The 27,971-nt window shown below is 40.3% G+C and overlaps 1 protein-coding gene across 3 annotated transcripts in view; it reads left to right on the forward strand.

Annotated features, from left to right (window-relative positions):
- The window catches only part of LOC131467453 (protein ELFN1-like), a 93,933-nt gene that overhangs the window by 44,266 nt on the left and 21,696 nt on the right, over positions 1-27,971 (forward strand). For 2 of the 3 annotated variants that reach the window (XM_058641374.1, XM_058641373.1), the window contains exon 2: positions 17,779-17,837. The exons of the other annotated variant lie outside the window; for it this stretch is intronic. The gene's annotated coding sequence lies outside the window, so the exon portion shown is untranslated. The remainder of the gene's footprint in view (positions 1-17,778; positions 17,838-27,971) is intronic. 3 annotated transcript variants of the gene reach the window in all.

Below are 27,971 nucleotides of genomic sequence, written 5' to 3' on the forward strand. Positions count from 1 at the left end.
TTGTGGACAGGCATCTTATCTTTTTGTATTATTATCATTCATACTGACATTTGGTGTTCTTGGCATTAAGCAAAACAAAATCAAGAAATGAAGAATTTATCATCAAATACAAACAGGGAAACTGGAGAACTTTCTTTAGATATCGCTATTTAGTAGTGAATTAAATTATATTAGTATGTAGCCCATATTCATAAATCATAATTTACTTTACTTACTAACCTTAACCAACCGGGATTAACAAGGTCAGACATGTTGTGTCCTTAACCCTTAGTACACAGAACAGTTTGGCTGCTTTTTCCCATTACTATGTTAAAACATACAGTAAATACAGAGGCTATAAGAATGTTTTTTGAGCACAACCTAGACAATCTGATGACAAAACATTATTATTACCAGAGCAAAAAGTGCACAAAATCTGATGTAATACGTGCAATTTGGAAATACGCCACAGTTGGCTTGGCTTGTTTTTATGAACAAAAATAAAAATTGTCTGACTTCTGCAACATTATTGCTAGTAAAAATTTGATAAAATGAATCATAACTTTGAGTCAACAAAACATAAGATGACGAAAAAAAAAACACCATTTTGTAAAGCCTGAGTGACCTATGAACAAACACACACACACACACACCCAGGATGTCGATATAAGGACTTGTGTATTATTCCCACCACGGGTTACCATGGGTGCACCTACGGAACAGATCCGTGCCCCGTGAGCACTAAGCGTTAACCCTCGACCACTTTGAAAAAAACTCTAGGGAGAGTCATGAGGGAGGAACTCCTTGATGCTGTGGCAGTAGTTGTTAGAGTACCAACAATCACTGAAGTGACTGAATGCCTGATGAAGGTCATCAGACAAATGGTCTACAGTGGAATACACTGAGTTCAGATTATTCAGTTCAGAAATGAGTCTTTTGATCTACAAATTGACAGACTTCACACAGCATTGTTTGTTAGCTGACGACTAAAAATGTTCCTCTTAATAAACGCTTTGCCAACCTTCCTCTCCTGCACTCAATTAATTATTATAATTATTTATTCTCCAAATGAATCATGTTTTTTTGAGGCCTTTCCCATGCCCCAAAAGACACAGATTTTTAAAGACCTGGTGAAAATTTATGTCTGAAAGTGGTTCAGGGGAATGTTTGTCAAAAATTGGGAGGGGCTAAAAACTGACCCCAAAAAATTCTATCAGGTAGTTTTGGTGTCTTTTCATGATATTCCTAAACAAAGAAAAAATAATAATATCACTGGAAGGGGGGGAGGTTGATCTGATCCTCTTACGTGTGTGTGTGTGTGTGTGAGAGAGAGAGAGAGAGAGAGAGAGAGAGAGAGAGAGAGAGAGAGAGAGAGGTGATAAATCTGTCTCTCCTCATTTCATTTTCTGCCAGGGTTGTACATCCCTCCCACTGTGGGCTTCTTTTTTTTTTTTTTTTTATGAACAAACAGTAATCAGAGCAGGAAAACCCAGTGGGGGGGCTGGCAGTGAGAGAGAAAGAGTGGGTGAAAATATTAGAGCGTTTGCTGCTGTTTTTGTTTAGAGAGAGAGAGAGAGAGAGAGAATGATTACACTGAAGGGATCATTCAAAGCTGACTGAAGGCCGTCACAGCACATGTGAATGACCTGTGTTGATATGCTCTCATGTGACAAGGTCGCGTGCAACGGTGCAAGATCAACATCGAGATTAGTTTATTTGTCACACGAGATTGTACAGGGTACATTTTGGTGAAATTAAAATTGTGACACGCCCCTATTGTGCTGAAACCAGATAACAATTTAAATTGTAAATAAAAATAGAAATAAAGGCAAATAATAATAATAAAAAAAAAAACATTAAGTAGATTAGAATATAAAGGAAACTGTACCCAAGAATAAAAAGAATAAATAAGAATAAAAGAATAAAACTGCACATAAGTGCATGCTCCACTGCTGGTGGCTCGTGTTTGGGTGTTGATTTGGAATCTCTCCCAACTCATGCAGTGATCAGATTTCTCCTGAAATCAATGATTTATTGTATTGCTATCTGAGTCATTTAAGTCCTGACATGATGACGGTTAGTGTGCTTTCATGCACGTTAAATGTCAGTTTTCTTAATCTTAATGTCATTTAAACACATTAGTCCGACTAATATCGAGCTAGTCTTAGTAGGACTAACATACCTGAATAATGTGATGCATAGTCTGATTACTCCTCATCATTCTTTGACCCAGAAGTAGAAGGAGACCACACAGCAAGGTACAAAAAACACACAGAACCACAGCACGATCCAGCTCACCGTCCAACTCGCCGCCCGCTGTTAGTTTCTCTGGTCAACAGGAAACTGAGTTAATACACACTAGCTCATAGAGAGATACAGCGCCACATATGGAGGAGGAGTCAGACATACACGCATGTGTACTCGGCAAGTTGCTTGTCTCAGTCGGACTACGGCCATAGCTCGATTAATCTGTGCATGTCAACGTACTGACTGACACTGATGTTCTCACCCTCTGAAAAAGGAACACACATTCTGCTGTGAAACAACCTGGAGACCGGGTGAAGATGACAAGCCAAAACGGCACTGTTTATTTCTGGTGCCGTGTGTATTTGATGTTTGGGAAGAGCATGGCAGTGTGAGCTACTGCAGCCATAAGCTTCCCTCTCTTGTGGGAAAGGGAGGGGGTGAGATACTGAGAAAAATAGAGAAAGGGGAGCAGGGTGACAGAGGGAGAGGTTGGTGTGTTTTCAGCTGATCCACTTCCTCCCTGATGTTGGCTCTCATTTGTCTTGGCTGGAAACTGAGCACAAGGCTGGAATACTGATTACTGTTACTCCACATCGCCCTTCTTCTCCTCCTCACCTCCTTCTACCTCTCTCACATCTTCACCCCCCTCCATTTATCCTCTCTACATTCTGTCTGCTCAACCGATTTCCTGCCTCGTGTCTCTCTTCCTCCCTTTTACCCTCCTCATCTCCTCTTCTGAAACAGCTGCACTTCACCAACCCAAATTTCTCTTCCACCTCTTCTCTCCTTCTATCCATCTCTGCATCTGACCTCTCTGTACCTCTCCCACAGCTTAGTCTATCACTTACCAGCTACATAACCAGCACTATTCATCCTCCTGCTTGCCTTTTCTACCTCCACCAATTCCTCGTCTCATGCCTTCAGCATCCAGCCCCACACTTCTGAGTTATCTTTTAAGCTCTGGCTTTTTTCTTTTTTCTCTCTTGTAGTGTCCACCTCCTGTCCTCCTCCTTCCACCTTTTTTGTTTCTTTTGCTGTCTCTCTGTCTCTCTCTGGCCGGTGTGAATTAGTAGCTGGTCTATGTGGGTCACGGGGGTGATGAGACGTGAAATCGGAGGTGCGTACATGAGCGTGCTCTTGTGACAGAGAGCAAGGGAGAGGTGTAGTCAGAAACAGGATGGGGTGTTATGGGGAGAGTGAGAGAAAAAAACCCCACTGCAAAACAGTTCAGACTCTACACAGGTTATTTCCAGACAGGTTGGTGAAATGCTTGTTTTGCAGTTTTTACTCATACATGAATGGGATTCATGAAACACAATGGCAAACAGAGGAGAATTACTGAATAAGTAAATATTTACTTATTTCACAGTTCTTTCACAGTTCCTGGATTCCCAATTACCATATAAGTTGTTTGTCCCTACACTCTCAGTTATGGCCTGTATATAGGGGTGGCAGGCATACCAGGCGCTGTTAGGGAAACATAGTGGTTACATGGTTACAGTTATAAATGCTTTATTAAAGCTACGTTACATTCCACAACATCCTCCTCCGCAGCCACTAGAATCTGCCGTCACCACAGAGGTGGCATAATGATTATATTGAAACTATATGCAGCTGCTTGCACAAATGACTTATGGGTTCCTATACTTTCCCTTGGAGTGTATAGAAAGATTGAACGTATGTTCCATCTACACACGCACACATACAGATACAGTCACTGTATGTAAGTCTGCCCCTTTTTGAGATCCAAATTAAGATTGTGGATAAATCTGACTTTCTTTTAACATTGCTGCAACACTACACTATATACATGTATATATTCCATTTATTACTTATCGTATCTGTGTGTTTTCAGCTGTAGAATAAGTATTTTTAAGTGGTAGATGGTCAGTATTTATACAGTGCTTTTCTAGTCTAGAGGACCACTCAAAGCGCTCACACTACAGCTTTGCCATTCACACACACACACACACACACAGCACTTGTGCACATGCATCGCTATTTTCGACCACACATCATTCACACATATCCACACACTGTTGACACAACCACCAAGAACAGTTCAGGGTCTTGCCCCAGGACACTTTGGTTTACAGAGTAGAGGAGCAGGGGATCGAACTGCTGACCTGATTTGAAGTGACTTTCTGTAGCTCCTGAGCCACAGCCGCGCGTTTATCTTTTACATAAGTTAAAGAAGCAGAACAAACATGTAACGTAAAAGCACTGACAGATTCAAAACGCACTCCTCAGCTATTCAAATATCAGTAGATTTTGGGAGGTTTCTACTTTCAGCAGAGGACCATTGATTTGCGCTCATGTCTTTTTGTATATCGATGTCTTTTATATTTCATCTAGCCCATGTAGATAAATATGGCACAGTTGCATCTCATTATTCTTATTGTGGTGGAGGAGTATAGTCTTCCCATTCATTATGTGTGACTGCACTGAATTGATCACCATCATTTAACATTAAGTATAACACTGATGATGATTAAATCAGTGCCGAATAAATCAGCACCATTTTTGAGCTGCACAGGAATGAGAAGCCTCGCACGGCATCAATATAACCTCGAGCAGTCGATGATCAAATATAATGATATGCATATATGCTATGGCATTTTTAAGTGTTAATTGAATATCTCATACTATATACATTATCATTATTGCATTTGCAGAGAGCTTATCTCTTAATTAACCGTTTGTTACAAAGAATCGGTGTCTCGTTCCTCTCGTTCGCAGAGATTTTATTTCTGTCCCTGGCTGTTTTACATGTAGCACAATCAGAAGTGAAATGCATTTATTCTCAATGTCACTTATGCAGCGCTCTTTTCACAGTTGGTGCTCCCTTGGTTTTTTCTCTCTGCGTGCGTCAGTCTCTCTCTCTCTCACACACACACACACACACTCACAAACCATTCAATAAAAAAATGGCATGATTTATGAAGAGTGTCGTCAGTGATAGCACAGAGGTACAGAGGAGACAAGCATCTGGCCCCACACGGAGTCACTTTAATTTATCACATGATGACCAGTGGTATTCAGCCATAAAAGCACCATTGTTTGATTCTACTCATTTGAGCATTTGTGGCATTACTTGATTCATCGATTGGTTGTTTGACAGACTGCTTTATTGATTGAGCGTGAGTTGCTTGGGAGCTTCTCCTTCCCACAGACTGTTTGTGTGAAGACAACTTATCAAAACAAAGTTAAGTTTACTTTCAACAAGACGCTAACTGGGAGCCTTTTGCTTCACTCAGGGTGACGTGTGGTTGCTCTGATGAGGCTTGTCAGCAGATTGTCTCTCAGCGTCTCCGAATCATCTGCCCAACACATCTCTCTGCGGCGGTGTGAAGCAAAGAGCAGCCATAAGGTTACAGCTCTCAGAGCTCGTTTTTACTGTCTCTGAATTTAATGAGCATTCGCAGCAGACCAGTCGACGGTTTGCTGATAAGTCGGAGCTCATTTGTTTTGATCATTTTGGTATCTGGGGACTTCAAAGTTGCAACATTCACGGTTTGCTGTGAGATTGTGTGGCAGGAAATCTCCACATTAGTGCTAATGATTCTCCCGGTCCAACATGTCAAAATAAAGGAAAATGCCTATTTTTGCAGGAACTGATTAACAAATGTGTGAATTATTTAAATGATCATGTTTCATTTTGGCTTTCATCAAGAACATGCAGGAAGATGTTTAATAGAACTCATAGAGTCCAAATCAGGCAGTCACCTGTTCTGATGATGAACTCGCCAAACTGTTGAAGCTTGCACACTCATGTACACACCTCCAGCATCTCTATTACTGCACTATATGTATAATCTGCATTATATATGAATATTTGATTAATTATGTGTGTATGTAAATATGTGATGTTTGTCTCCACGTGACTTCACACGGAAAGAAACAGTGAGAAAGGGAGACTGAACTTTATCAAATCATCATCAATTTTGAACTATACTGACATTAGGTTAGCAAAGGTATACTATTCTAATAATATATAACAACAATATGCAACTGCAAAAATCAGTAAAAAAAACACTTGTGTGTACACTCTTGTGTTCTGGATGACTCTGTGAGATGAATTGTGGCCAGGTTTAGTCTCAAACACTGGGGTCATCCATGAGAATTAGTCTGATACTTTGCCTGGCATCATCCACTGAGCTTGTGTTTCAGTCCACCACTGCCAACAGTGCCCAGAGTAGATTTTTCCTCTCTCCTGTTTGATTTTGATTTTGGCTCAGTGAAGTGATGTTTGTTTTCATTCAAGGTTAGATTGTAGCGTAGTCACATCTGGTGATGCTCCTGTCTATAAAAATTTGAATTTGCAGTGATGTCTCCTGATGGATACTCACATTAATCAGACTGTGTTGTGAACAGGCTCATATTTCATCAGTCAAAAGACATAGTGTAATGATGTTGTTTTTGAGTGAACTATCTCTTTAACAAATGACATTGGCTTATACATAATGTAAGCACTGGGCCTTGTCTCTTCATAAATAACATCTACTTTTACTCTTTCATTCTCTTTGAGATCTGTTGATTCCTTTTCTCCCTTTATCCCTGCCTTTCCCCACTCACATTCACTCGCCTCCCCCCTCCCCCCTCTGTCCCCTGGCCCCCTTCTCTGGAATTCAGATTATTTTAATACATATTTCATCCTCCGCTGTTTTATCCCAACTTGATCTATTATTCACTGGTGATTTAAAAAATGTAACAGAGTGAAGGTCACTGATGGCTGGCCTGCTCTCTACTGGCTAAAAAGAGACCAATACAAACAGAAATACCCAGAAACAAACACAAGCTAAATTCACACAGTGCTAACACAAGCACTGGCCTGAATTTTACAAAAACAAAGAATGGAAGTAAGTAAACACAGGCTGTGTCCCTGCTTGAAATTGTATAGATATTGAAGTCCAGTGGACGGAGACAAGTAATGGTGGATGCAGCTCCATTGCTGCCTGTATGAAGAATAAAGAACTTTAATTCAGAAAGCTGAAGCTTGACCAGGCCTCCACTCATATGTATAAATATATAATATATATATATATATATATATATATATATATATATAAAAGTACATTTCAAAGATTTTTGTGAAATGCGTCTGCTTTTGAGGAAAGTTTCACTTTTTGTACATCAGTCAAATGAAAGAAGACACAATCACGGCATAACGATCAAAGAGTAACAGAGATTCAATGGAAGGCAATTGTTTGACTTTGATCATTAACGTTACTGTAGGAGGTAAAGTTGAACACATGAGAGAGAGTGAGAGAAAGGACTAATGAATAAAGGGACATGGGAAAATAGAATGAGGGCTTGGACAGATGCTGGAGACAACAGCAACACCACCTGTTGTCTTCAGCATCTGTGGAAGGGAAACAAGGGTAAGTGAGAGGAGGCAGAGAGACATGAGCGTCAACAACAGAGTAAAACATAAGAGCGAGAGAGCGAGGCCAGCGGGGAGATATGAAAGACATATGTAGATGCACAGGATTATTAGGATTAACAATTTAAACACACGAGTGACACGCCTGCAATATTCTGGCGTGTGTTTAGCTTTGAAGGCCACACTCTCACACATAACGTACAGAAACCATCACGCCGACTCCCTGCCTCTCCTCCTCTCATCTATGCATCTGCACTGTGCACTGACATCTCATTGCGTCCATTGGTACCCAATTAAATGAGAGTATGTGTCACCATGACAGCTCATTAGCGAATCAGCATTCACCTTCCATGCAGTATGCTTTCAACTGTGCGCATGGACATGTGTGTGTCACTGTGTGCATGCAGCAAAAACCCATTTTTATGTGTTTGGAGGAGATATTTGCTCCATACCTGGGGAAGGGAGTTCAGTTTTAATCTCTACTCCTTCAGCTCTCACTATGTCCAAATGAAATTAAAGTTTTTAAACGTCTTCATAAATGAGATTAAAAACGATTAGGACCCATATGAAAGAAATCAGTTATTTATATTTTCTAGTTCCATGGTTGCACGGCTTTTAAAATGCATGGCATGCATCCAGGTTGCATTTTTAGGTGTTTAAAGTACTCAACAGATGTGACACAAAAAGAGCAACACATTCCTAATGCAGCCCCCTTTCTGTGATCTTTTTATTTTCAGACATGGAAACATCTCTTGTCCTGCATGTGCCATGGCAAAACAAACATTCATCAGGGAAAACGTCCAATCTGGTCTATTTTTCCACTGTTTCAAAGTTGCCACCAGAGGACTATCTTTAACAGTGTAATGCCATTTTCAAAGTGTTACTCAAATGTCTCAATTATATGTCCAACATCTACAATGGTCGAGTTTGAAGTCATTTTTCATGATTGAATATCTGTACTTTGAAAATGATTCCTACTTCATAGGAGTTTCTGGATCCAACTTATTTATATCAAAGTCAAATCAGATTGACCCAAATATGCAAGTGCTGGTATGCTGGGACAAGGGCAATGGACCAATGCATTTCCTAAATTCCCACTGAGGTCCAGAGCATCAGTATTTTTTTCTGATTTTCCTTCTGTTTAATCATAGCTGACGTTTCTTTGATTCTTGAGGTTGCTGTTGAACTACTGCAATATTTATTTTGTGTAACCACAACAACAACAACAGCAGGGAAAATGTGGTTGTTTGAGTTGGACCTGGACACGTCTCTGTCTTTGTTGTGAGAGTGGAAAGTAACAGATCATCAAGTCCAAGTGGTGGTTCATAGTCTGCATGAAAATTTTACAGGACAGCTGTTTCCCCAGTAAGCGGTCCACTCATGCCTCTCTTGGTTTGACCAGACTGCGTGCTTCTTATCACACTCCACACCTCCTTCACACTGTGTTTTTTGCTGTAGATTTCAGTTGGAGGTCTTCCAACCTCTATTCTCCTCTTGCGCTCTCTTTGGACAGACTTAACTTCCTTTTCGTCCCAAAACCCACAGAGGATTTGAAGGATTTTGTCATCCAGAGTTTGTCCTATTTTGCTGGAATCCTAAGTGTCCACACAGGCACTGAAGTAATCTGTAGTACCAAGGGAGAGCTGTTTGATATCCCATAGCAAAGTGTGTGCATTCATTAACAGGCCTGAAGACCATCACACACCCCTGAGACCAAATTCGCAGAACAAATACAAACAAGTTTCTGCTTGACAACAACCACGAAGGATGAAGTCCCAGTCTGATTTTTAAATGGAGGAAAAGGTAGTGGAGCTACACAGTAGATTCATAGGCTTCTCCTGCATTTGCATAAATAAGTGACAATTATTGTTGTTGTAATATTGTAGTAAACCATGGTTCATTTCACAAGTGTGCAGATGTGTGTGTCTGGCTACATGATTAATGTCTATGCTTTAAGCCAGGGGTCTCAAACTCAAACCACCTTTTGCTTTAAATACATTTTAGAAGTGTGATTCATATATAATTAGGTATTATTATTATTATTAGTAAAATATTGCTCCCTGTTCATGACCATGATGTTTAAAAACATAATCCAGCTCCCAATAACCACATTGCAGCATCCAATTTTATTTTTTTATGTGCTTGTGTGAACAGATGAAATGTGTTATTGTTATAATTTTTAGTATTAATACAGGGGGAGGAGGTCATGGGTCACTTCTCATTATAAGTTCATATTAAGGGGTTGAGTGTGGGCCACATGTGGGCCGCCAAGTTTGAGGCCTCTGCTTTGAGCTCTGGAGTGGTCTTAACCAGTTCTTCAGGGAAGGTTCTGGCGTTTAAGCCGGTGAACCAAGTGACAAGCCGCTGAGCAGCCCTTTATATTGAGATTTGCAATTTGAGCAGATCCATGTTTTTTTGTTCTTTTTTTCTTAAACGTTGGATGAGAAGATAGAGCTGGGTCAGAAGTGAGTGATGGTTCTTATTGAGAGCATGTGGACCTCTAGGTCACAGTACTTAACATCTGGTGTCAATCGCATCATATGTTAAGCTTAAAATCATGCCCTGCTTTACTGTTTATATGGAACCATTATTTACAAGATGAACATCATGCTGTTTTGAAGAAGACCTAAACATAGCAATTTTGACCATTAAATCCCCAGGATTAAAATCAAAAAACAAAAGAGAATTAATCTCATTTTCCCATGTTGCCGCCTGATGGCCATTCAATAAAATGTAGGTTTCAAGCACTTCCACATTGCCTTAACTTTCAGACCAGGTGATGAAATCCATCCTACGATGTTAGTGGTGGAATAACAAATTAGGCTCTTACAAAGAACTGTAGTAACATTAAACTTGTGGGTACCTTATCTATTATTACAAGGCATATGTTTGGCTGAGTAAGCTTCTTGTAACTGTTTGTAATCGTTACCATTTTCTTATGGTGAAAACAAAAACACAGTGCCGTCCTTGAACGATGTTGATGAGCTGTTGCTGTGCACAAAAGCAGCATTGACGTGGGGCCTTAAATCCAAAACAATAAGCTGAAAGAAACCACTGTAGAGCTTGTAGAGCTTTGGGAACTGAAGAGCTGAAAGAGAATTCTCTGTGGGTTCATCCGAGATAAGCCAGAGACACCACGGTGTGATATTATCACGATATTAAAGTTACAATACGATCGTATATTGTGATAAACTCACAGAACAGCTCTAGTGAGAGTAAAGGCCCTGGTATACTTCTGTGCGTGTGGCATATGCATCAGGGTGCAAGTCTGAATGCTAAGTACTGGACGCATTCCTACCAAAGAAGAAGAGATCAATGCTCCAGCTCCCTCGGACACATCTGGTTCGAGCAGCTCATCAGATGAAAGGTCCGGTATCCTTGGCGACGACTTCTTCTGTTGGGGCGGGGCTTAATACTGCAGAAATTCAGTTTGCGTATGTGCTGTTCACTCACAGCCAACGCACTCTTTGTGCGTGGTTCCAAAATTGCTGTGTGTTGATGACACATTTGACGTCATGCGAACGGTGCGTGTTGGGTATACCAGGGCTTTAAGCTCTTGGACAGAAATGTCAATTGACTCTTTCTAATGCTAATCCACAAAAAGGTTAATGTTTATTTGTAACGTATACGAATGCTAAAGAAAAACAAATCAATACTTGGAGTTTCCAATGAGATAAAATATCGCCATACAAAATACTGTGATATTTCACTGCATCTATTTTTCCCCCCATACCTACTCAATATCGTCATTAATCATTTTCGGGTCTAACAATATGTTTATAATTAACTTGTAAAATGTACGTTGAGTAGCAGTCAAGAGAGATGATGTTAAAAAGACTTAAACAGAGGCTGCCATGATCAGCTTGGTGCACCCTAAGCCTGCCCACGGCCAACCTTGATTTCTGTCTCCTTTTTTTTTCTTCACAACAACAAATCAGATATCCCACACACTGATGGAGACCAGCTGAGTCTGACTCACTCATATTGCTCCTGGGCTCAATGGTCACTGTGTTTTTAGCCTTTACTGACACTTTGAAGTCTGTGAGGAAAACAATAAACACCATCTCTGTTACTGCTGATGCATAAAGAACAGCTAAAGACAATGTTTGTTTGACAGTTTGGTTGTAGTTGATTCATTTGGCAGCAGTAATGCCGAACCTCAGTTTGTAATGTTTTTCATTGTTTTTCAGCTCTTTATTCATCCACTCCCTCGTGTTTTTCTCTTTTGTTTTTCCCTGTGGCTACCAGACCTTCTTTGCTCCGTCTTCTACTTTAACGTGCTTAACCTAAACGATTTTGATTTCTTTCATTTTGTTTTTAATGCAAAATGGAGCCAAAAATTACTTCTGGGACAAAGTTGCCTTCATGGTTGATGGTACAGTCTGTGGGGTTTGTTTTAATTGCCTACAGTGATTAAAGATCATCTGTGATGGAAAAGGACATCAGGGATGTTTAATACTGAGTCCAGCAGACTCACAGAAAACTCACATTATGTACGCGTCACTACATGTGTTAGCACCTGTCAGTTATAGACTACTCATTTAACAGTCTGCTGTTCTATTGATTTTACCTTGTCACCCAAGCCTCCTCTCATTTCCCAGCACCGCTTTCTAAATCATTCAGTCTCCTCTCCCTGCTGGTTTGTCCTCCGTTACTTTGTCAGGCTGAGCATTGTTCACGTTTTTCCATTGTGGAGTTCAATTTTGGCTCACGTCCATCTGGGCTGGTCCTCACAATTTCAAAGCGCTTTTTTGAGGGTTCAAACTAGAAATGCAAGGTTTAAATACATAGACACATCTGATTCAAATAAATGGGTAGTTAGTTTTGATGAGACGACTAGAATCAGGTGTGTGGCTCCTGAAGACCAGGATTGAGAAACACCGGGTTAGGGGACAGGACAGGTGGACATTAAATGAATGTAAACAGAAGATCAGCATGTGGGTTGATGTGGAATTTGGAGTTGTTGTGGTTAGGATTAACTGGAAACAAATATGAATTAAATGCACAGTATGCAATTTCTGCGGCTGGGGCCGTTTTCTCTCTCTCGCCAAACCGAACAGTAACAAAAGTCTTAGTTTTAATGACGTTGGGAGCAGCGTAATGGGAGAGCTTCAGTTCACTTCCTGATTAAGTGATTGATCCTCGCTTTGAGTTCCATTCACCACACGATGATCAGCTGTCTTTTAGTCTGACATGAGGGACAGACTCACTCTACTCCCCATGAGCAAATGGTGACGGATAAAAAGTGTAAACATATATTGTTACCTAGGTCACGGATCACACTAAAGCAGCTGATTAGACACCTCAGCTCAGCTCTGCTGAACAGCTCGTCAATACCTTTATCTTTCACATGTGTCACAAACAAAACATGTTCTGTACCATTAAGTAAAAAAGGTGTTTCTGTTCCCTGAAAGCATTCATTTTTCTTTATTATTGTGACATATTTGCAGTCCTAGCATTTTACTGAGCACACAGGAGTCATTTTAAAGCATTTAAATCCAGGATAGAAACACTGCTTTTCACATGCTTATGATTGAACTCTTTTAAAACAAATATAATCCTCTGCACTTTACATTCTTTTAATCATTTGAGAGTAAATTAATGTTTTATGCTTATCACATTGGTCCTTTTTATTACTCTGTTTTGTTTGTGTTATAATTAGGTTTTGTTCAAATTGTGCATTTTCATGTTTTCCAAAAGTCCCCCTAGTGTATGAAATGTGCTATACAAATAAATGCCTTGCCTTAAAAGGAAAATATAAATTTTTTGTTGGCCGAGCTAAAAAATGTATATTTTCTTTTTGCATCTGTTGTCTCCAAATGAGGTGCTTTGCTGTGTTAATGAGACAAGCCCATTTGAACACGACTTATGAACTAACACAATTTGTATGTTAGCATATAATGAATCATTCTGTAGTGAAAAAGAAAGTAGTGCAAAGCATCCAGCTGCAGATGACTCTTCAGATTTACTTCCAAAGGAAGTTTGTTCTTCGGCTAAAAAGACTTCAGACAATATTAACACTGGTCTACCTTCTCTTTGATGAAGAGCTCAACAAACTGCAAAAGAGCCAAAATAACTCATGACTCAGAGCTAGTGACTCTTCATGCATACATTATGTTACATGTCTGTTTTCATGATTAGCTTTCACAGCTAGTGGCACTCAAATACTGCACATTTAAGTTTGTGTTTAGTGTTTTACCGGCGTTTCACAGAGTGAATGGCAGAATTATTTCACCTCCTGACACGACACTTCTTTTAATATAGTGCAACACCGACAGTAGTATGGGGTATTCAGGTAAGGGAAAAGGTTAAGGGTGTTAGGGTAAGAGAAAGTTAATGTCTCTGAGTGGTCCTCACGACCACAGAACACATGTTTCAGCTGTGTAGCAGTGTAGTTATTTTGAATTCCCAAACTAAGGGGGCTGTTTTTGTTTCACCACACTGCTGTCACGATCTAATGCACTATCCTACAGAGGCATTATAAAGGTTTGTGAAGTGTAACCGTAATGATTAAATTGAAAGCACATGGAATGGAAATATTTAAGTATTTCCAATTCCCATTATGGCTCTTAGTGATTGGAATGAGAGGAAAAGGTGGTCCCCATGAGGGACTCGGGTACTCATGGAACTTGTTTCTCCAACTGTGGAGCTGGTTTGAGAATTGAGACTCGAGGCTTGCTTTCTTATTCAAATTATACATGTTCCGACCCAGTTTGCCAGTGTTAGCTACTGTTGCACACATTCGGGAATTACCTAGTGTAATCCTGGGTTTTTCTAGGATTACCTATTTATGTTAAGATGGCTGTGTGTGCAGAAAAAAAACACACAAGGAAGGAGAATCAGAATTGCACGCATTATTCTACGTCTCTGCACTTGTACAGCGAGGTCTAACCTCATCACCTTTTCATCACATCGGTCCGCACCATCTCAATCTCAATCACTCCACTGCAAAACATGACGCGCTACACAGCATAGTTCCCAATCCATCCAACAGAACTGAACAGACAGAATATTGAATAAATCTCATCTTGCACTAGTTTTGTATATTGCTGAAGGCTGAATTGTGCCTCTGGGGCCGGGACCATGGGAGAGCTGTGTGCAGTTACTAAGGTTTAAACTAACTACTGGTCAGTACATCTCTCCATATTGCAGCAGAGTCTGTCTACCATTTCCATCTTAAATATAAATGATGTGGTGTGAGAATGTGGAGTTGTTGTAAGGCATCACTAACGTAGCTGATTTCTGAGTTATAAAAATACAGGAAAGATGAATGTCAAACATTACTTTTGCTTCTGAGAAATCAGTAAATGACATGATCACTTACTTACGAGTGATGTGTAGAAACAAGGTCCTCGTGTTGGAAAAACCAAACACACTTTCATGTACAAACTCTGTTCAGCAACTAACTATCATTTCCTCACCCAAAGTTTTAAGTTTGCACTGAAGACAGTTAATGAATCAAATCAAAGAGTCAGGGATTTACTTTGAAATCGCTGCTCAGTCTCTGCTCTTGAATTACACAAAAAGATGTTGGTGACAGAAGATTAGTCAGACTGTTGGGTCACAGGTTGGGCTGATCATTGAGCACTGGATTAAACATCGTGACCCAATTAATCTCATCACTGAGTATGAATATTACATAAGTAATATTATAAGTGTATATTTTATGCTTGTAGCAATAAAACAAAGGTTAAGATATTCTGCGCTTGTTTCATCCTGTCCATTAACAATCCAGAATTTGGGTTGCATTTCTTCAACCTTATTTTTGATAGCCTGAACTCCACTAAGTGGACACATTGACCTATTTCTGTGACTGTTCTGACCTCTTTTCGTTGAAACTTTTCAAGATTGTGTTTCATTTTTAATGGTTTTAACTTATTTTGTTTGTTTGTTTTTCTTTCTAATGAACTCTTGAACTTTTAGTATTAAGTGACTTTGAGTTCATAAAAAGCAATATATAATTAAAAATGTATCCTTATTCTTAATAAAAGTTAAAAACCCAACATATTGGGTCAAACCGTTATCGAACCCTGCAGTTTTTAGAGAGAAAACCTTTTAGTCGCTTGGTATATTAAAAAAATGCAGATATTTAATTTACTTTATTACACTTAAATCTAATTCATGCTTCTGGTATGTTGACTTTTACTGCACCACACACAAGGGTCTAACAGACTTAAAAACACAACGTGACCTATAATAATTTCATTCCACTCTCCCACAACAGATTAAGTGTTTAACCCTCCACCGAGCATGTGGCTGCAGGAGTGATGAGGGTGTTTAGAGGGTGTGATTTAAACTGTGTTGTCATTCAGCTCTTTTAATAACATGCTTGGCAAACTAGCTCATTAGGAGCATAACCTGTAACAGAAGTGATCTCAGTGCACTTTCCACAGAGAGCAGGTCATAGTCTTTAGATATTATTTACCGATAGCCAAGCAAGCGTTTGGTGACAGCAGCAAGAGAAAAACAACCTTTTAATGGGAAGCAGAAACAGACTCTGGGTGGGCGGCCATCTGCCTTCCTTGGTTGGGCAGAGAGGGGGAGAGAGGGTGTGTGGGTGAGGAGGAGGAGGAGGAGGGAGGGGAAGCGAGTTCATCATCATCATACATTATTAATTTGGTGGCGAGGTTAAGTTAGAAAAGTACCTGTTCAGGATGGGAACACTCGCTCTGTAATTGTATCATGATGTAATGATATTGGCTCAGCCCTGCCCTTTATTTGGTTTGCTTGAATTGGTTTCACACTCCGGCAACTGCTGCCAAAGTGGCATCACATGCAGGATATTGTTCTGTTTGCCAAAGGTATTTTCTCATTACTCATCCTCAAATCCTGTTCTTGTGAAACTGCCAACATCAACGCGTAACTGTGACACATGTGCTTGTCTAATATCTTCTTTATCCAGGTGAGACTGAAAAGCATTTCATCGTTTCTTTACCCTGAGATCACTGGAGCCTGTTAACATGTCTTTTATGGTTCATGGACATGATTTTAACTTTCGATTTCATGAAGTCATCTGTAGCTTTTATATAAATTTCAGACCATTGAATGGCTTAACTAAATGAATAAGATGTCAGCTGGAGATTAGATTTTTATACCCCACTGAGTGTGGGCATTAACCTGTACACTTACAAGCCACAGGTGGCAAACACAGTGAGCCATAGTGACACAATCCACAGCTTAATGAGGAACCTGTGTCTGTTTATTTATGAAATCTGTTTACCTGCGTACAGTGTGTGCTGTGTCAGAGCAGAAAACCTGACAGGTGTAGCTGCAGTAGCTGCAAGAAACTGGTGATTTATCTTGTGATGAGGGTGAAGACAATGATGTTAACATTTTATAGCAACAGGTATTTTGCTCGTTGCAGGAAGTCTTTTTTATTTCTTCACACACACACACACACACACACACACACACAAAGGTCTACACACACTCTGGTTTTCATGACTTCTGAGGACATTACATTGACTTACATTCATTACCTGAAGACTTACTCTAACCATAACCATAATTAATATTGGCCTAATCCTAACCCTGACCCTAAAATTAACCTAACTCTGACCTTTTAAAATGTAGTCATTTACTATACAGGGACATGATTTGTGTCCCCTAATGTGAGTGTGTAAACAGATTCAGGTCCCCACAACATAAGGAATACCAGGTATACTCAACAATCGAAGATAGAGAAGGTTATAAACTCTCTCTTACTGATTGTGTTTTTTCCCAGTGAGACAGAGCCACAGATTAGCCTTGGAAATAAGAGATGTTTCTCTCCGTCTCCTCCTTCTCTGTCCATCATTGACTTGCCAGCTGTCAGATGTTGCTGTCATCCTCAGCCGTCCCTTCATCTGTCTCTCTAATGGGAATTCCCCTCTGTTTTCTCTTTGCACAGCCTCATTTCGACAATCCCTCCTTCTCTTTCCTCTGCTGTGTCCTACTTCGCAATCTATCACTGCATCCCCTCTGACACACATAGATCTTTGAGTTGTGGAACGTAAATCCTAGTTGTTTTGTTATCATTAGTATTCACAGAGCAAGGGTAAAAGCTGTTAAAATTCATTTCCACTGTTGGACAGACTGTACATGCAGCAGACTGTAACTCTGATTGACAGATATTAACCACCCACTGTCTCCTCCTGGTCCTCCTTTTTCCTTCTCTCTCTTTTTGTTAGTGAAGTCAGAAGAGACTGGGAGCTCAGCTGGTTCAGAGAGAGGTCCTACATTGGCAGAGGTAAAAAAAAGTTTCCCTCCTTCCTGTTTGCCTGTGTCTGTTTCCCATTCTGCTCTCTGCCTCTAAACACCAACCTCCTCTGCCAGGAGACAAGAAATGACCAAACACTCATTTAAGTCCAGACAGACAAAAAAGCATCCAGCAAATGTTATGACAAACTTTTCTTGTACAGCATACTTACAAATACTCCTACGTGCAGCACACATAAACTTTTATATCTTAGTGCGACATCATTAACGTAATGCATTCCCTGGCCCCTCAGGTCACAGTCACCATCACAACTAACCCTAACCCTAAAAAAGCCCTTTAAAGTTGTGGGGCCCAGACAAAAGGTCTTCACAAAAATAGGTTTGTACGTGTGTACCACACATTGTACATGTGTGATTCACCTTTTATTTTCTTTAAGGAAAAGCATTTATACCAAGTGTGTGTGATTGCATGTGTGTGAAAAGACTCACATTTTTCACATTTTTTCATCTGCAGTTACGTTGTTATTGGTGTGGGAGGAGCAGCCAATGATAGCAGCAGGTTAGCAGCTTTGCCTTTGTGTGGAGGTCCCCTCAAATTTGCCAAATTAATTCTCTCAAATGGCTGCAACACTCATTTCACACCCAGAGGCATTGCAGCATGACCTCAGTCTGATCTGTTGGCCGCTAAGCTGAATGGAACAGTTGTTAGAGAAGGTTAGGGGCCTCGCTCAAGGGCGGCGAGACCGTGGCGATGCTGCTCTGTCACGTTACCAAGCCAGATTTATCCTGCATGTCAAGGGGCAGAGCAGGATCAATCACTGAGGACACTGTGTATGTGTCCTCTGTATTTTTGCTGGGCTTTTTACTAACACGGTGGTTGTGGTTGGTTGAAGCCTCTGTGAGTTTTAATATAAACTGTTCTCCTAACCCAGAAAACCCCTGCTCACCAGAAGTCATTTTTATAATAAGTAAGTAAGTAATAAGCAGATAATAATAATCATTTTGAGGCTGAGGTGTTAAAGTGTTAAGGTTGTCGTTTAAAATCTTTTGAATCTTTTATTTTGGCTGCGATCAGTTCAGTGTGCATGCACTGCTATGTCAGGCAGTGAGATTATACTATTTACTGTGTCATTCTCTTCTGATTTTGGACTGAGATAAACAAGTGATGAAATGACTACATGCATATGAAAGGAGCTGTATATCATACTGAGATCTACAGGGCGTTTTTTTCTGTATGCGTCTGCACTGATGACAGTCATGGCTGGAAGCGTCGCTGTATTACCTCATTTGCACTGTTTAGACCCTGTTTTTGATTGTTTGTTTTTACGGGTGTGGAATGGGTTTTCATCAGCTTCAGCTCCAGTAGTGTTAATCACCTATTTTTAGTAGCTTCCGACAGTTGTTAAAATCTGAAGCACACCCAATAATTTTAGTGTGAAAGAAGCTTATTTTTTTCCCTCTGTCTGATTCTCAAAGATCATATCTCAGGTTTTTTTTATTTCCGGATATTCAATCTTCAGATTTAGCTCACACGTTTATGAGTGCAATATCTCTGTGTCTTTTATCACATCTTACACACCATTGCACTCAAGAATGGGCTAATTTGATTGAGGTCAATGCAACCTCACAAATAGTTTTTATTAACAAAATTCTTGAATTGGGAACTGGTGACAATGTGACTGGTTAATAGGTAAACAACCACAGAGTGGTAATTCCACGTTGATGGCTTGTTTGTTTTACAGCCCACAGCTGTACTGTTTTGGTTCACCGTCACTGCTCTCACGGCTCTCTGAAAACCCATTTCACTACCTGCCCAGCAACAAACAGCAGACAGAGACAGTTAGTGATTAGCTGGAGAAGATAGTGGGGCTTTTTGCTGCTAAAGAACCAGATATTTCCCACAGGAGTTGGTGAAAGAGCTTTCCTGCCTTTAGTTAAATAACATATTAGTTTCCCTCATTATCCTTTCATTGCTTTTAAATTCACATAGAAGCCCTTTAAATGTAATAAAATATATGCCAGTGACACCTCTCCTATCCTATCCTAGCTATCTATATATCAGTTCTTAATATACTGTATTTATGGTCTGTATTTCTATTGCACTTTTCTTGAACTGAAACTACTCAAAGCTGCTTTACACGACAGTTTTGCCATTCACCCACTCACACACCAGCAGGAGCAATGTGGATTAAAGTGACTTGCCCAAGGACACATAGGCAAGTAGACGGGTATCAAACTCACAACCTTCCAAAGACGACTCACTCTATCACTGAGCTGCCAACAATCACACCAACAGTTCATCAACTTAAATGAATTAAAATAACTGAAATTATTATGAGATTGGCTGGAGATTATTATTGTGTTCGCTCTACCACACCGTTGTGATGAAAAGGGAGCTGAGCCAAAAGGCAAAGCTCTCAATTTCCCGGTCGATCTTCTTTCCCACCCTCACCTTTGGTCGTAAATGACGGGTCATGTCTGAAAGAACAAGATCGCGGGTACAAGCGGCCGAGATGGGTTTTCTTAGAAGGGTGGCTGAGGTCACCCTTAGAGAAAGGGTGAGAAGCTCAGTCATCAGGAGTTGAGTCACTGCTCCTTTGCATGGAAATGAGCCAGTTGAGGTGGTTCAAGCACCTGATAAGGATGCCACCAAGGATTAAGTGGAGAGATTATATCTCCTCACTGGCCTGAGAGCGCCTTGGGATCGCCCAGTCAGAGCTGGACGATGTGGCCAGGGAAAGATATGTCCATGCTAGAGCTGCTACACCCACAGCCCATGGATGGATGGATGGATGGATGAAATAATCTAAAATCTTACGGCTAAAATCATATGCTCTGATGTCAGTCAGAGCTGTGTACAAATATTGTCATACCAGATATAACAGCAGGAGGTTTTGTGGAGCTAATCATGATGATATCTACCCAGTCTGCCATGATCAATAATCGCTTCAGCACCACCTTGAACTCGAAGTTGCAGTGATGATTGCACCACGGGAAGTTGTCAGTCAAACACAGAGGCCGTGAACACCGTAAATGTGCAGCTGAGAAGTTATAGTCTGTATCGACGATGGGAGGGCTGAAATAAAAATGGGGAGAACATCATTATCATTGTTTCATTGCTTGTATCATGACTGTGACCTTCATCCTTCATCAGTTTAGTCATAATCATCATCTTTTCAACCTGCACAAATGTGCGGCACTGCGGTCGCACCGCCCGTCCCTGTTTTTTCCTGGCGTCTCTGCTTCCTGAGAGTCACATGTGGTCTCCTGCCCTCGTCTGTCAGCATTTACACACCAAATGATGTTTGAGCCGGATTCAAGGCTTTTCTATTTCCATCCCTAATGCATGTGAATGACCTGTTTGTCTATGTCTGACTGAATGTGTGCACGTGTGTGTAAGGGTGTGTGTAATGAGGTGATTTTTATTCGTCCTCCCTGTCCTCTTGCCCTGTCAAGACCACAGATTCAATTTGTGTGTCGAGATAGAAAGCGAGAGATTGCTTGTGTGTGCGTATGTACAAGTGTGTGACAGAGAAAGAGAGAGACAGACAGAGAGAGAGAGAGAGAGAGAGAGAGAGAGAGAGAGAGAGAAATCCTTGCCAAATAATTCTCTTTTTTTGAGCCCAGAATCTGAGATGGATGTGGAGATGAATGCTATTTTTGCCAGGCTGTGTGTTTACCTCTGTGCGTGTGTGGGAAAGGAGATGGAGAGCTCAAATTTAACAGCTTGGCAGAAGCTTGTGTGAGATAGAAAGAGAAGAAAGGAGATTGAGGGAGAGATAGAGGAGGAAAATGGAGCATGAGAGCGAGGGGGGGGGGGGGGGGGGGGTAGTTAGGTGTGAAAAGATGGGTTATGTCTTTGAGGGAAACGTGGAATTTTAGATGACAGGAGACATGAGAGACAATTTCTGCTGTAGTGACACTGAGGCGGGAGATAGATAAATGATACACGTGCAAAGATAATACAATTTTCCACTGAAAACCAGGTATAGGTCACGGCACTGTGTGCACCACCACATAATTGACTGCACAAACATTAATTAACAAAATTAAAACAATCCTGACACTCATTTATCAACGCTTTTTCATGCAGTGCCACCAGAGGCCGAAAACTCCACAGTGTCCCTTTAATCTCCTCACAAGGTTGAGTCACGAGGTCTTTGCAGAGCCTCACACGGCGTCATATTTACAAGCTCAATTCTGATTCCAGCAGGAGTAAACAGCTCACTGTCAGTCCAAATGTGCAATAAAACACACATCGGATGATAAATTATACCCACTCCTGAGTGATCAATCATGACACTGTTAGGATTCACAGTATGTAATGGCGTGTAATCATACAACGGCTGCTGCGGGGCTGTTAGTGGACGCTGACTTTGCAAGACTGAGGACACACAAGTGAGTCTGGGTTTCTGGCCTGGAATGAGGATTTAGATTAATGATGAGAGCTGGTTTAACTAGATTTATGTCAATATTGATTGTGGATGTAGTTTGGTTGAAGGCATATCTGTCGTACCTCATATGAATTTCAAACACTCCAAGGAACGTGAAAATAATAATTAAAACTGTAGAAAATTCATTGTATGGTCTAAGATGTACATACCCCCTGTTTTCTTTCTTATTTACTTGAATGCTGATGGATGGACGGATCGATAGATAGATAGATAGATAGATAGATAGATAGATAGATAGATAGATAGATAGATGGATAGATAATCTCCCTCATTTCCATTAGTCAGCTTCATTCAGGCTTCAGCATCGTCATCCACTCCACAGCTCATTCTGCTGCCACTGGCCAGTCGTCCAAACCCACTCACAGCTCTGGCTTGTTTGGCTCTGTCCTGCAAACCACCATTTCCTCTCTGCCCTCGGCCTCCGTCTGCCAGAACTCTCGTCTCCAATAAACCTGTACTGTGACCACCTTTGTTCAGCTTTTCACTCATTTACTGTCGAAACAGATTTTTACTAAAAATATCAACCCTATAGTGTTATTGGAGGATATAACAAGACTAAAATTGTTTGATTTCATGTAGAAAATCAAGGTCCATGAAGGTGCCATATATGGTTCCTTGTCTGTGGTTGAAAAAAACCAACAAAAAAAAAAAAGCTTTCAGAACAGTGTTTCCCAATCCTGGTCCTTGGGGACCCCTGTCCTGCATGTTTTAGATGATAAGTTGATGATTTCACCAACTTTCCATCATTCGTCATCATTCGTGCAGGAGAAGACCCCGAGGCCATACTTTTTGTCTTCCAGAACTACACTAAAGTTTCAAGCGACGCAGGCCTCCTCTGCTAGATCAAATTTCACAATGACGCTTTCTAAGATTTGGCGGTATGAGGTTTTCCGATGTCTGCGTAAGTTACCACATTTTTGCACGGTGACTCGACAAACAACAGGTTTGTTCATGTTTGTCATGGTAAGCAGAAACACAGCTGACAATGTCCTGCTGGACGAGACTAAACCACACACAATGAAAACATGACCATGGGAAGCGTATCGATGGTCAATATCATACGCTCGCTTCAGTCACCATATTTGCGTCTACTCTTTGTCCCCAGAGTCATAAGCGCTTCATTTTCAGCGACAAAATGCACATCACAAAAGACGACAAGCAGTGTTTGGTCAGGGAGCATCGTGTAATCTGACTCTGTTGTCACTTAATCTGACACAGTGGCCTTTCATTAAAGTATCTTGTCCTCTGACCCCAGTGTTAGAGGTGATTTAACCCTTAGAACACGGAGCATTTCGGCTGCTTTTTTCCATTATTATGTTTAAAATGTACAGTATTTACAAACTTCATAAGAAAATGCAATATAGAGTGTCTTATATCCTTTTGTAGACAAGAAAAAAATATTTTCACCAATTATATAAACACACCTGTGCAAAATGACTCAAAATCAGATTGAATCTGTGAAATTTGGAAACACGTCACTGTTCAAAGTTCACTTGGCTCGTTTTTATGAACATAGATAAAAGAAAAAACTGTACATTTTGTGATTCTGCACAATTATTGATACTTTACATCACTACTAAAAGTGTGATATAAAATGAATCATAAATTTTGACTCAACAACACATGAGCATGAGGGTTAACTTCCTAAAGACCTTCTTTGTGACTGAGGTTCAGGCATGTTGAGTCATTTGAGTTTTTGTGTTTTAGTGTTTTTCTTTATTTCCTGAAAGTCTGTTTTTAACCACTGCAGACACATGTATGAATAAACGCAGAGATTGGTCAGGTTCACGTATTTTATTCTGATTTAAACCACAATCAACATCAAGTAATGCTTAAAGGTAGGGTTGGAGATCCTGGAAAAACTGTTTTGGAGCAGGGTATGTTTTGAATCCAAAAGTCCAAAAGCCCCTTTCTTCAAACTTCCCTCCGAAGCTACGCGTCCAGAGCACAGGAACTCGCAGTGTTTGTTCATGAAGAGCGTTGGTTTTACACGGATTCACGAGCACTGTGCAGCAGTAACTTTCGGTACTTTTTCCGGTACTTCTCCGTACTTTACAGTGACGCTAACTTTTTTGGATACTTAAAAATAACAAAAAAACACAAATATTCTCATAAGATCACAAAGACATAAAGTTAACCTAGCTGTCCAGTAGAAACAGAACCATCATGTTCAGGCCGTTCAGTATTGGATGGTGTTTTACAGGCCTGTCCGTTCCACAGCTCACTCACATTTTCCATTTTGGTGACAATGCATTTATTAATTGGTTGCAAGGTGTGAAGAGGATTTTAAGCAATACAGTAAAAATGCTCCAGGAAATGATCTCCCATCCTAACTTTAATGGAAAACTAAAGCAATCACTGAAGGTGTTTCAAGAAAACACCACATGACTCTGGTTCTTTTACTGAAACTCCACTTGATTTTGCAATATGATCCTTCAAAATCCAACCAGGGAGCATATGAAGCCAAATGAAATGTTTGCTGAACGTCTCCAAATGAAGATTGTAATGATGTATTTACTTTAAAATGCTTTAATGTAGCAGATGCATAAGAGGAGGAAAAATGTCCCGAAAGGATCCCGTCACCATCTGTGAGGCTCGTTTTTCTCCACAGCGTGACAGCGGCAGGTGTGTCGAGAGAGAGAGAGACAGAGAGAGAGACAGAGAGACAGAGAGAGAGAGAGAGAGAGAGAGACAGACAGAGCTAAAGACAGATGGAGAGAAGTTGATACAGAGCCCGCTGACAGCTGAAAGAGAATGAAAACCAACCACATAACTTCTCGCTTTAACGTGGGCCCACACACAGACACCTCTGAGATGTGACGGACGACGTGGCAACATGACATGCGACACGATGATAACAAAACCAAAAACAAACAAAACAAATCACAAAGTATGAGGCAGTGCAGAGAGTGGGACACAGCCTGACAGGTGGAGGTGCATGTGTGTGTGTGTGTGTGTGTGTGTGTCAGATCACTTGAGACACAAGTGCTTCTTATCTGTGCCAACAAAAACCAGTGGACACATAACGTCACTTAGTGATAAACACATAAACAGAAGTGCAAGTGCAAGTGGAAATGTTATGGCTGAGAGTTAATCTTTTAATCCACAAAAAAAGGAGCTTTAAAAATCAGATCCTGCATGTTTCAGGTGGAACAAAGATGAGCCTCAAATGGATCTCTGCCTGTCTGTGTCATTTCCTGAAGAACTTCATTTGAATGATCCAAATGTGATATTTGCAAGGTGGAACTCACACACATACAGACAGACAGACAGACGTCTCTTTGCATTATGAAAAACTGTTGTACATGTGCAGTCCAGTCACATCTTTTCCACCAAGCACCTAAAACCACATTAAATCATCCCTGGTATATTATTTAGGGGGAAAAGGACTAATAGAATAATCCCTCGTCATTGCTTCGGAACCCGATTTTAAGCTTGTCACAAATCAAAAACAAAGCCCGTCTGAGGCAGTGGAATCCAAAAATAAGCCGTGAGGAGGCAGTTTCTGTGTGAAAGAAAGAGCTTTTCCCAGTGTCAAACTGTGTTTGAGAGATAAATCCTGTGATAGCGAGCATCAATGTGAGATACTTGATTTGGAATAGATTTGTAAAAGTGCCCAGCTGTGTTTCAACACTTCAATATTCATATTCTTCAGCCAGTGTGCTCCAGGAGCATGTTCGTATTTAAGGCAAATTGTGTGTGTGTGTGTGTGTGAGCACGTTGGTGAGAACATCCTCAGCCTCTGAATGACGAAGGGCAAGACCATGAATCTCAAATCACCATCATCATGTGAATGAGATGTATGGGAATTGAAGACGTATTATAAGCAATGTATCAATGTGTGTATCTGACTTTAAAAGTGCTTTTTGTTCAGGTGTGTTTATAGTTATTTGGTGAACTGTCTATAGGCTTGTGCTAAAAAAAAGGATATAGGTCACTCTATACTGCACATTCTTATAGCCTCTGTATATACATTTTAACATAGTGATGGGTATAAGCAGTCTAAATGCTCTGTGTTCTAAGGGTTAAACTTTATTTCTTCAGTTTCTCCACACTCATTTTTTCTAAAAACTTCCTCCTACTCCTTTATCTTTTCCTTCCTCCCACTTTGTTTTTAATACGTCTTCCTACTCCTCTTTTTTTAACTTCTTCTCGCTCCTTTTCAAGCATGGGACTTCAATTTGATTGCTGTTTTTATTCATTTGTTTATTACATATTCCAACATCTAACGTTTTAAAAACTGATGGCATGATTCCCATGCAAATATTTTATTCTGTAAAACTGTGTGTGTGTGCGCACGTATTTTTAGTTATGAGATGTGATCTGAGAGAATTGGTAAAGTCGGATTCATAATAATCCGCTGGAGAGACTTTGGGAGCATCGGCATTACAGTGTATCAAAATGAAAGGAAAGACAATGTGACACCTCAAAGACAGAGAGCAGCATTTCCATCAAATGCAGTGGTCTTCCTGCTGTTTCCAGAAGTGTTAAGGTTATTATTTTCAAACCTGTCAGAGCTCAAACACAAAGACAAATCAACAAAAATGAATCCAGAGGCAGTATGAAGTCTGACTTTGAGTGAAAAATGTGTCAACCACGTCTCGTTTTATCTTTAAAAGAATAAATACTCCGCGTGATTGGTTGATTTATGGGGAAAACATGTTGATTCACAACATTCTGAAATCATCAAACAGAAGCGTAAAGTGTTGGGAAAGATGTCTCAAGGAAGAACCTAAAACAGTATGTCTTTATTGTTGGCTTGTACTTTGATCAAAGCTGATGGTTGTTTGAAATCATTTCTGTCTCATTGTGTTCCTTCCTCTTTTACAGATGTTTTATCAACATTTATGTTCAAAATGTACCTATGGTGCATGGTGATGTTACAGAATGGTTTCATTTTAAACTGGGAGCAGGGTTGGTGTTTCAACATTGCTCATCCAAAACACGGACTCTGGACCCTGCAGGCTCGAGCCACAGGGTATAACTTTGATCAGTTGAGTGGTTGTTAAGGACTGGAAAAGATGGATAGACTGAAAACTGAGCTTTCCGGCCCTCTGTGTATAAAAAAAGGAAGCAGCCATTTCATTGAATGTGACTGATTGGTTGAATGGCTCTTTTGATAAGTGTGTGTTTGACAATCATTTGACAGCATACATATTATACAGAGAACAAGCGGAGGATGACATAACAAAAAGGAAGCAGTGATGGAAAATGACAGCGGTCAAACAGATTATTAGCAGTTTGTTGTGTCTGAGTGAAACTGTGAGCATCACAATGAAGCTCCGACGCAACAAACACTGTGCACACATCAATCAACCTGTGTGTGTGTGTGTATCTGGTATTCCTCATGTTGTGGGGACCTAAATCTGTTTACACTGTCACACTATGGGACAAAAATCAAGTCAATGGAAATGACTAAATTTAAAGGTGTTTTAAAGTTAGGCTGAGTTAGGATTAGGATTAGGCGACTAGTAGTTATTATGGTTAAGGTTAGAGTAAGTCTCCAGGACATGACTGTAAGTCAAGGCAATGTCCTCTGAGGTGATGGAAACCAGTCTGTGTGTGTGTGACAACCAAATTTACCCTATTGAATCATTGATTTCATTTTATTCTGGATTGTATTTTGATTATGATGATTACATATGGTGTTTTGTGAATGGATTATTTATTTAAATGTGACGGAGCCTCACGGGCACACAACTCCAACAAAT

Source organism: Solea solea, chromosome 10 (genome assembly GCF_958295425.1).
Source record: "Solea solea chromosome 10, fSolSol10.1, whole genome shotgun sequence".
NCBI lineage: Eukaryota > Metazoa > Chordata > Actinopteri > Pleuronectiformes > Soleidae > Solea > Solea solea.